Raw genomic sequence first — 12,088 nt, forward strand, 5'->3', positions numbered from 1 at the left:
TGTGCCCTTGGGCCATTTCTAAGTATTTTGGTGGTTTAGTTTCCAACACAAGTACCTAAGTGTTAAATGGTGGACAAAGTATAAATCAAGTATAAAGGTATGTTTCTCAGACTTAGTACATTGTTTTAGAGACTAATGTATTATGTCTAAGTGCTGGAAACAGGAAAAATCAAGTTGAGATTAAAGATGGCTTTGTTCAGCCAAAGTCAGCTCTGTCTGGGTGCACCGGACTGTCCGGTGGTGCACCGGACAGTGTCCGGTGTGCCAGGCTGGCTCAGGCGAACTTGCTGCTATCGGGAAGTGATTAACGGCGTACGGCTATAATTCACCGGACTGTCCGGTGTGCACCAGACTGTCCGGTGAGCCAACGGTCGGCCGAGCCAACGGTCGGCCGCGCGATCCGCGCGAGACACGTGGTCGAGCCAACGGTCGGGAGGGGGCACCGGACTGTCCGGTGTGCACCGGACAGTGTCCGGTGCGCCAACGGCTCCAAACCGCCAACGGTCGGCTTCGCCAAAGAAGGAAAGAAATCTGCACCGGACAATGTCCGGTGCGCCAGGCGACAGAAGGCAAGAATTGCCTTCCTGGATTGCTCTCAACGGCTCCTAGCTGCCTTGGGGCTATAAAAGGGACCCCTAGGCGCATGGAGGAGAACACCAAGCATTCCTTGAGCATTGTTGATCACTCACACTTCATTCTTGTGCACTTGTTCGACATTCTTAGTGATTTGGGCACCGTTCTAGTGTGAAACTCGTGATAGTCTCTTGAGCTCAAGTCTGGGTCTTGTGTGTGCGTATTTGCTGTGATCTTTGTGTCTTGTGTGAGTTGCTCATCCCTCCCTTACTCCATGCTTCTTTGTGAACATCTTTGTAAGGGCGAGAGACTCCAAGTTGTGGAGATTCCTCGCAAGCGGGATAACGTAAAGCAAAGCAAAACACCGTGGTATTCAAGTAGGTCTTTGGACCACTTGAGAGGGGTTGATTGCAACCCTCGTCTGTTGGGACGCCACAACGTGGAGTAGGCAAGCGTTGGACTTGGCCGAACCACGGGATAAACCACTGTGTCTATCTGTGTTGATCTTCTTGTGGTTATTGTGTTTTGCTAAGACTCCTCTCTAGCCACCTGGCACTATTTGTGCTAACTCCTAATCTAGTTTTTGTGAGTTAAATATCAAGTTTTTACAGGATCACCTATTCACCCCCCCCCCCCCTCTAGGTGCTCTCAATTAGTATCAGAGTCGTTCTCTTCAAGAAAGGGACTAATCGCCCGAAGAGATGGATCCTAAGGGCAAGGGGATTGTGATCAATGATAAGGAGAAGGAGTCCTTCGTCAACGAGCCGAAAGATGACAAGTCTACCGACTCGAGCTCGGGCCACAAACGAAAAGATGGAAAGAAGAAGAAGACGAGGCGCATCAAGGAGATTGTCTACTCGACGACAGCGACGAGTCCTCTTCTTCTCAAAAGGACGACGACAACGACTTCGAGAAAAAGAAGACGGTTAACTCAAACTTCTCTTTCGATTATTCTCGTATTCCGCATAGCTCAAATGCACATTTGCTTTCCATTCCTCTTGGCAAACCTCCTCACTTTGATGGAGAGGACTACGGATTTTGGAGCAACAAAATGCGTAGTCACTTGTTCTCTCTCCATCCTAGCATATGGGAGATAGTAGAAAGTGGAATGAAATTTGATAGCTCGGATAGTCCTATGTTTATCACTAAACAGATTCATAAAAATGCACAAGCTACTACTGTGTTGTTAGCTTCTTTGTGCAGCGACGAGTATAATAAGGTGAGCGGCTTGGACAATGCCAAGCAGATCTGGGACACCCTCAAGATCTCTCATGAGGGGAACGACGTCACCATGCTCACCAAGATGGAGTTGGTGGAGGGCGAACTCGGAAGATTCGCGATGATAAGGGGCGAGGAGCCAACCCAAACGTACAACCGGCTAAAGACCCTCGTCAACAAAATAAGGAGCTACGGAAGCACGCGATGGATGGACCACGACGTTGTCCGCCTAATGCTAAGGTCCTTTACTGTTCTTGATCCACATCTTGTGAACAATATTCGTGAGAATCCTAGGTACACCAAGATGTCGCCCGAAGAAATTCTTGGGAAATTTGTAAGTGGGCGGATGATGATCAAGGAGGCTAGATACGTCGACGATGCTTTGAATGGACCAATCCAAGAACCTCAAACTATTGCTCTCAAGGCAACAAGGAGCAAGGAGGCGCTACCTAGCAAGGTGGCGCAAGTTGAGGCGGCCGGTCTCAATGATGAAGAGATGGCCCTCATCATCAAGCGCTTCAAGACGGCTCTTAAGGAACGCAAGGGACAGCCTAACAAGAACAAGACGAAGGGGAAGCGCTCATGCTTCAAATGTGGTAAGGTTGGTCATTTTATCGCTAACTGCCCCGATAATGATAGTGACCAGGAACAAGGGAACAAGAGGGAAAAGAAGAAAGCTTACAAGAAGGCTAAGGGTGAGGCACACCTTGGTAAGGAGTGGGACTCGGATTGTTCGTCGTCCGACTCCGACAACGAAGGACTCACCGCCACTGCCTTCAACAAATCGGCCCTCTTCCCAAACGAGCGTCATACATGCCTCATGGCGAGGGAGAAGAAGGTATGTACTCGAAATACTACTTATGCTTCTTCAAGTGAGGACGAGTCCAGTGATGATGATGAAATAGATTATTCATGTTTATTTAAGGGCCTAGATAGAACCAAGGTTGATAAAATTAATGAATTAATTGATGCCTTAAATGATAAGAATAGGTTATTAGAAAAGCAAGAGGATTTGTTGTATGAAGAACATGATAAATATGTAGAGGCACAAAAATCTCATGCTTTAGAAGTTAAAAGGAATGAAATGCTTTCTTGTGAACTATCTACTTGCCATGAGACAATTTCTAGCTTAAGGAGCATAAATGATAATTTGAATGCTAAGTTAGAAATAGCTAGTAAATCAACATCTTGTGTAGAAAATGTTGTAATTTGCACTAGGTGTAAAGATTTTAATATTGATGCTTGTAGCAAACACCTAGCTTCAATTTCTAAATTAAATGATGAAGTGGCTAGTCTTAATGCCCAACTTAAGACTAGCAAAAGTGAATTCGATAAGCTAAAATTTGCAAGGGATGCCTACACAATTGGTAGACACCCCTCAATTAAGGATGGACTTGGCTTCAAAAGGGAAGCCAAGAACTTGACATGTCATAAGGCTCCCATCCCTATCAAGGAGAAAGGGAAGGCCCCTATGGCAAATAGTATTTAAAAGAACCATGCTTTCTTATACAATGATAGGAAATATTCTAGGAATGTTCATTGCAATCATGTTGTTTCACATGCTTATGACTCATATGCTATGACTGCTTCTAGCTCCCATGTTGTGCATGGTAGAGATATGCCTAGGAAAAATATTCATCATGTGCCTAGAAAGAATATTGTTTATGTTCCTAGGAAAGTAATGAATGAACCTTCTACAATATATCATGCTTTAAATGCTTCCTTTACTATTTGTAGAAAGGATAAGAAGATAGTTGCTAGAAAATTAGGGGCAAAATGTAAGGGAGATAAACCTTGCATTTGGGTCCCTAAGACTATTTGTACTAACCTTGTAGGACCCAACAAGAGTTGGGTACCTAAGACCCAAGCCTAAATTTGCCTTGCAGGTTTATGCATCTGGGGGCTCAAGCTGGATTATCGACAGCGGATGCACAAACCACATGACGGGGGAAAAGAAGATGTTCTCTTCCTACGTCAAAAACAAGGATCCCCAAGATTCAATAATATTCGGTGATGGGAACCAAGGCAAGGTGAAAGGGTTAGGAAAGATTGCTATTTCATCCGAACACTCTATTTCTAATGTGTTTTTAGTTGAGTCACTTGGATATAATTTGTTATCAGTTAGTCAATTATGCAATATAGGATATAATTGTTTATTCACAAATGTAGATGTGTCTGTCTTTAGAAGAAGTGATGGTTCATTAGCTTTTAAAGGTGTATTAGACGACAAACTCTATTTAGTTGATTTTGCAAAAGAGGAGGCCGGTCTAGATGCATGCTTAATTGCTAAGACTAGCATGGCTGGCTGTGGCATCGCCGCTTAGCACATGTGGGGATGAAGAACCTTCACAAGTTTCTAAAGGGAGAACACATGATAGGTCTAACTAATGTTACTTTCGAAAAAGATAGACCTTGTGCAGCTTGTCAAGCAGGGAAACAAGTGGGAAGCTCTCATCATGCCAAGAATGTGATGACAACATCAAGACCCCTGGAGTTACTTCATATGGACCTCTTCGGACCCGTCGCCTATCTAAGCATAGGAGGAAGTAAGTATGGTCTTGTTATAGTTGATGATTTTTCCCGCTTCACTTGGGTATTCTTTTTGCAGGATAAATCTAAAACCCAAGGGACCCTAAAGCACTTCCTAAGGAGAGCTCAAAACGAGTTTGAGCTCAAGGTGAAGAAGATAAGGAGCGACAATGGGTCCGAATTCAAGAACCTTCAGGTGGAGGAGTATCTTGAGGAGGAAGGAATCAAGCACGAGTTCTCCGCTCCCTACACACCACAGCAAAATGGTGTGGTAGAGAGAAAGAACAGGACGCTTATAGACATGGCGAGGACGATGCTTGGAGAGTTCAAGACCCCCGAGCGCTTTTGGTCGGAAGCCGTGAACACGGCTTGCCACGCCATCAACCGGGTCTACCTTCATCGCCTCCTCAAGAAGACTTCGTATGAGCTACTAACCGGTAACAAACCCAATGTTTCGTATTTTCGAGTTTTTGGGAGTAAATGCTACATTCTAGTGAAGAAGGGTAGGAATTCCAAATTTGCTCCCAAAGCTGTAGAAGGGTTTTTGTTAGGTTATGACTCAAATACAAAGGCGTATAGGGTCTTCAACAAATCATTGGGTTTGGTTGAAGTCTCTAGCGACGTTGTATTTGATGAGACTAATGGCTCTCCAAGAGAGCAAGTTGTTGATCTTGATGATGTAGATGAAGAAGACGTTCCAACGGCCGCAATGCGCACCATGGCGATTGGAGATGTGAGGCCAATGGAACAAAAGGAGCAAGATCAACATTCTTCCTCAACAATGGTGCATTCCCCAACTCAAGACGATGAACAGGTTCATCAAGAGGAGGCGTGTGACCAAGGGGGAGCACAAGTTGATCATGTAATGGAGGAAGAAGCACAACCGGCACCTCCAACCCAAGTTCGAGCGATGATTCAAAGGGATCATCCCGTCGACCAGATTTTGGGTGACATTAGCAAGGGAGTAACTACTCGGTCTCGATTAGTTAATTTTTGTGAGCATTACTCCTTTGTCTCTTCTATTGAGCCTTTCAGGGTAGAGGAGGCCTTGCTAGATCCGGACTGGGTGTTGGCCATGCAGGAGGAGCTCAACAACTTCAAGAGAAATGAAGTTTGGACACTGGTGCCTCGTCCCAAGCAAAATGTTGTGGGAACCAAGTGGGTGTTCCACAACAAACAAGACGAGCATAGAGTGGTGACAAGGAACAATGCACGACTTGTGGCAAAAGGTTATGCCCAAGTCGCAGGTTTGGACTTTGAGGAGACTTTTGCTCCTGTGGCTAGGCTAGAGTCCATTCGTATTTTGCTAGCATATGGCACTCACCATTCTTTCAGGTTGTTCCAAATGGATGTGAAGAGCTCCTTCCTCAACGGGCCAATCAAGGAGGAGGTGTATGTGGAGCAACCCCCTGGCTTCGAGGATGAACGGTACCCCGACCATGTGTGTAAGCTCTCTAAGGCGCTCTATGGACTTAAGCAAGCCTCAAGAGCATGGTATGAATGCCTTAGAGACTTTTTAATTGCTAATGCTTTCAAGGTTGGGAAAGCCGATCCAACTCTTTTTACTAAGACTTGTGATGGTGATCTTTTTGTGTGCCAAATTTATGTCGATGACATAATATTTGGTTCCACTAATCAAAAGTCTTGTGAAGAGTTTAGCAGGATGATGACTCAAAAATTTGAGATGTCGATGATGGGCGAGCTAAGCTATTTCCTTGGGTTCCAAGTGAGGCAACTCAAGGATGGGACCTTCATCTCCCAAACAAAGTATACGCAAGACTTGATCAAGAGGTTTGGGATGAAGGACGCCAAGCCCGCAAAGACTCCAATGGGAAACCGACGGACACACCGACCTCAACAAAGGAGGTAAGTCTGTTGATCAAAAGGCATAACGGTCCATGATAGGGTCTTTACTTTATTTATGTGCTAGTAGACTGGATATTATGCTTAGCGTATGCATGTGTGCTAGATTTCAATCCGATCCGAGAGAATGCCACTTAGTGGCGGTGAAGCGAATTCTTAGATATTTAGTTGCTACGCCTTACTTCGGGATCTGGTATCCAAAGGGGTCTACCTTTGACTTGATTGGATATTCAGACTCCGACTATGCTGGATGTAAGGTCGATAGGAAGAGTACATCGGGGACGTGCCAATTCTTAGGAAGGTCCCTGGTGTCATGGAGCTCTAAGAAACAAACTTTCGTTGCCCTATCCACCGCTGAGGCCGAGTATGTTGCCGCAGGGCAGTGTTGCGCGCAACTACTTTGGATGAGGCAAACCCTCAGGGACTTTGGCTACAATCTGAGCAAAGTCCCACTCCTATGTGATAATGAGAGTGCTATCCGCATGGCGGATAATCCTGTTGAACACAGCCGCACAAAGCACATAGACATCTGGCATCACTTTTTGAGAGACCACCAGCAGAAGGGAGATATCGAAGTGTTTCATGTTAGCTCTGAGAACCAGCTAGCTGATATCTTTACCAAGCCTCTAGATGAGCAGACCTTCTGCAGGTTGCGTAGTGAGCTAAATGTCTTAGATTCGTGGAACCTGGATTGATTTATAGCATACATGTGTTTATGCATTTGATCATGTTCCTTATGCATTTTGTTGCTTATTTATGGTGCTCAAGTTGTACAAACACTCTCCGGACCTCACAAGTCCTTTTGAAGTGATGCACATATTTAGGGGGAGATGTGTTACAACTTGACCCTTTGAGACTAACCGTATGCTTGAGTTTGCCTGATCTAGTCTCAAGGGTGGATTGAAAGGGAAAGGTGGACTTGGACCATGCAAGACTTCCACTGCACTCCGATGAGAGGGTAACTTACTCCAAGTTCATCTATGATCTTATTGCTCTTGTACTCTTAATTGAAGATTTTGGTGAGGCAATGAGGTTCAAGGGCCAAAATTGATCCCGTTTTGGTGCTTGATGCCAAAGGGGGGGAAAATAAGGCCAAAGCAAGAAATGGATCAGCTACCACTTGAGAATTTTGAAAAAGTAGAGTTAGAATTTTGTTTGTCAAAATACTCTTGTTTGCCTCTTATTGTCAAAAGTTGGTCTTTTGTGGGAGAAGGCTTAATTACGGGAAAAAGGGGGAGTTTTTGAATCCTTGATCAATTTCTCGTGAAATATCTCTCTTTATGTTTCAACAAGTGTGTTTGACTTAGAGATAGGAAATTGAGTTTGATTTGCAAAAACAAACCAAGTGGTGGCAAAGAATGATCCATATATGCCAAATTTGAATCAAAACAATTTTGAGTTCTTATTTGAATTGATTTTGCACTTGTTCTACTTCCTTTATGTTGTGTTGTCATAAATCACCAAAAAGGGGGAGATTGAAAGGGAAATGTGCCCTTGGGCCATTTCTAAGTATTTTGGTGGTTTAGTTTCCAACACAAGTGCCTAAGTGTTAAATGGTGGACAAAGTATAAATCAAGTATAAAGGTATGTTTCTCAGACTTAGTACATTGTTTTAGAGACTAATGTATTATGTCTAAGTGCTGGAAATAGGAAAAATCAAGTTGAGATTAAATATGGCTTTGTTCAGCCAAAGTCAGCTCTGTCTGGGTGCACCGGACTGTCCGGTGGTGCACCGGACAGTGTCCGGTGTGCCAGGCTGGCTCAGGCGAACTTGCTGCTCTCGGGAAGTGATTAACGGCGTACGGCTATAATTCACCGGACTGTCCGGTGTGCACCAGACTGTCCGGTGAGCCAACGGTCGGCCGAGCCAACGGTCGGCCGCGCGATCCGCGTGAGACACGTGGTCGAGCCAACGGTCGGGAGGGGGCACCGGACTGTCCGGTGTGCACCGGACAGTGTCCGGTGCGCCAACGGCTCCAAAGCGCCAACGGTCGGCTTCGCCAAAGAAGGAAAGAAATCCGCACCGGACAATGTCCGGTGGTGCACCGGACTGTCTGGTGCGCCAGGCGACAGAAGGCAAGAATTGCCTTCCTGGATTGCTCTCAACGGCTCCTAGATGCCTTGGGGCTATAAAAGGGACCCCTAGGCGCATGGAGGAGAACACCAAGCATTCCTTGAGCATTGTTGATCACTCACACTTCATTCTTGCGCACTTGTTCGACATTCTTAGTGATTTGGGCTCCGTTCTAGTGTGAAACTCGTGATAGTCTCTTGAGCTCAAGTCTGGGTCTTGTGTGTGCGTATTTGCTGTGATCTTTGTGTCTTGTGTGAGTTGCTCATCCCTCCCTTACTCCGTGCTTCTTTGTGAACATCTTTGTAAGGGCGAGAGACTCCAAGTTGTGGAGATTCCTCGCAAGCGGGATAAAGTAAAGCAAAGCAAAACATCGTGGTATTCAAGTAGGTCTTTGGACCACTTGAGAGGGGTTGATTGCAACCCTCGTCCGTTGGGACGCCACAACGTGGAGTAGGCAAGCGTTGGACTTGGCCGAACCACGGGATAAACCACTGTGTCTATCTGTGTTGATCTTCTTGTGGTTATTATGTTTTTGCTAAGACTCCTCTCTAGCCACCTGGCATTGTTTGTGCTAACTCCTAATGTAGTGTTTGTGAGTTAAATATCAAGTTTTTACAGGATCACCTATTCACCCCCCCTCTAGGTGCTCTCAAATGCTCGTCTAACACGATGAACAGTGATAAACAGTGTCGCGTCAGAAGTCAGAGCGCAGAAGTTAGAGGTCACCGGACAGTGATGAACAGTGCCGCGGCAGAAGTAAGACACCTGTCCCTGTGCCCAATTTCCCCTATTGCGCCCTGTGCTCGGCCAATTTCACCTTCGCCGGTGCTCGGCCGTGGCGGACCGTCGTGCTCGCGCGGTGGCCGGCCAATTTAGCCCAGTCTAGTTCCCCGGAGTAGGTCCCTGTGTCACCCCTGCCTCTGCTGAAGCTAGCCCAGGCCTTAGCGCGCCTTAAGTCCCCTCCCCGTGCCCGGAATGGCTCACCGGAGATACTCTGGCCCGCCCGAGACCTTCTCACCGCTGTTCTCCCTTCTCTGCCCGTGGATTCATGGCCTCTTCCCCGCCATTGAGTTCGCCGTGGCGTTCTCTCCCTCTCTGCCCAACTCCGGCAACCCCGAAGCCACCCTAGCTCGCGCCAGCCTCAACTCTGTCGACCCCATCGCCACGGAGAGGAACAGCGCCGCTCGCAGCTGTCCGTCCCCCCTGGTCTGATCCCCTCCGTCCGATTCAGATCGCACGACTCAGATCACGGATAACGCTTCGCGCACGCGCGTCTGGCACCCTGGCCCGCCTGTCAGCACTCTCCCCCTCTGTCGCTGACACTCCCTGGCCCGCCTATCAGCGCTCGCCCGCTCGAGCGCGCACGCCCTCGGCCGCAGATCTAATCTCAGCCGTTGGTTTTAGATCTGGCGGTTAAATTCACCTGATACCCCTTCGCGCGATAGTTTTCTTAAAGAGACCCTCGGTTTATTGGAAATCAACCCGTTGTCCCTGGTTTTCGCGCGCAGGCCCCTGTAATCTTGCAGATTTAGCCCTGGATTTTTAAATATTCACATAATTAGACCTAATTTCATATTTTGAATTCCCAAACTTGTTTATTTCATAACTTTTGCATATGAACTCCAAATTTAGTGATTCAAATTGCAAAATGTTCATAGAATTATTCTTTGTTTAAATAAAATGGTTTCACTTACTATCTGCACACTCTAATTTTTTAGGTTTGAATATGAACTAATGTAGATGTATTTTTATTTATTTAATAAAATAAATAAAAGAAGAACCTTAGAGATTTAAACATGTGTAAGCTTATGAGATTAATAATGTGTATTACATGAGTTTACCTCTGTTCTAAATTTTAGGTCACAATAAAATAAGTTGAACTATGTTTATGTACTTGTAAGTAACACTTAGGGGAAATAGTAATCTATTTTCAAATAAAGTTAATGTATGTTATAGTTTATGTTATACTTTGAATTTATTATCCCTTATGTAGTATTGTGTCTTTTTAAGATGTATTCCAATGTTTGTACATGTTTGGTGTGATGTTCATTTGTACTTTCCAAATGCATTGAATGCATGCTCGCTTTATTTAGACAACGAGCAGTTCGAGGTTCCTGAGTGTGTTGTTGGAGACCTCCCTGAGCAGCAACCTTGTGAAGGCAAGTGTACTCTGACCTATTATGTCATACATACTTTATGATTCACTGTCCCGCATTACATTACTTAAACCTAAGGTTTGACTAGCTTTCTATTTACTTTATCCTTGTTTACCTTTTGGGTTATCATGGTTAGCATGTTGCTACTGTCTTAACTTTCAATGAACACGATGTGAACATTTATGATACGATATTGTTATCCTGATTATGTGGATAATCTTGTGATACCTTAGGGGGCTCAGGCCTTTTTCTTGAGTACCTCTCCGTAAGGACCTGTTCGTGGAGTGACCACCCGGGATAACAGTACAACCATGAGGGTGGAATGGTACGCCCTTAGCTGATTAATTAGATGAACCTGGGGGTGTAGTTGGCTTTGCCGGAGGGCCGTCAATGGGGGTCGGGGCGTAGTGCTCGCTCTGCCAAGGTTGGGGTGCAAAGGTTCTTTCGATTTGGTTTTGTTAGTCACCCACCTTAGGGAGGTGAACTACGTTTGTACGACTGGCGAAACCTAACGAGCAGCTATGCACCAGGGGAGTCTTTGTAAAGGCTACGTAGTGTATCCCTGGCCATTCACCTTGGTAGTGAAGATCGTCTGTACAACCCAGGCTGGAAAGGGATCACGACTTGTGGGTAAAGTGTACAACCTCTGCAGAGTGTTAAAAACTGGTATATCAGTCGAGCTCACGGTTAAGAGCAGCCTTGGGATCCTCTTTGATTAGAAGAACTTTGGATACTTTTATGATGATGGTCAATAATGATGTTATAAAATCTGATCTCTGGTATTTTCTCTTTTGAGGAGGTACTTCTGGGTAATAACTGGGTTTATTACTAAAACTTGGCTCTACTAATAGTAATAAATACTTGACAAACTAAAAGCAACTGCTTAACCTCAACTCCATATACAACTAGTCCACTTCAGCCAAACGGGACATTTGCTGAGTACGTTGATGTGTACTCACACTTGCTTTACACACCACCCCCACCCCAGGTTGTCCCAAGTGTACCCAATGCTCAGGAGGTGATGCTGGCAACATGGATGACTTCGAGGAGTTCTAGGAATATGACGAGTTCTAGTTCTTTCTTAGTGGCAAACCCCCAGTCAGCTGCCTGTGTAGGCTTAGCATCTACGTTTCGTATTTCCGCACTTTGATAATTATGTTGAACAATGGTTATGTAATAGACTATGTGGATGTCTTGGACATCTTAATGTAATCAAGTACCTTTCTGCTATTTATTTTGAGCATTGTGTGATGATGTCCAATTATGTAATCGTTGTGTACGTGAGTTTCTAATATTGGCACGTACATGGTTTGCATTCGGTTTACCTTCCAAAACCGGTTGTGACAAAGTCCCTAATGGAATTGAGTTAATTTGGAGGCTAAGAGAGGATTCAATCTATTTGATGTGTCTTGAAGTGAAGTCCTTTGCTCTTGTATTGAATGAGATGTTTGGAATGCTTGGATGGTTATGAATGAGGTGGTTGGGGATATTTATAGCCCACAACCACTTCCATAGCCGTTGGGGAGGCTGCTGGCGATTGGCGCACCGGACAGGCACTGTTCAGTGTCCGGTGCGCCGCCACGTCACCCAACCGTTAGGGTTCAGAGCCGAGTCGACCGTTGGAGCTTTGTCCTCTTGCGGCACCGGATAGTCCGGTGCCACACCGGACAGTCCG

The sequence above is a fragment of the Zea mays genome, chromosome 5, assembly GCF_902167145.1.
Source record: "Zea mays cultivar B73 chromosome 5, Zm-B73-REFERENCE-NAM-5.0, whole genome shotgun sequence".
Classification (NCBI taxonomy): Eukaryota; Viridiplantae; Streptophyta; class Magnoliopsida; order Poales; family Poaceae; genus Zea; species Zea mays.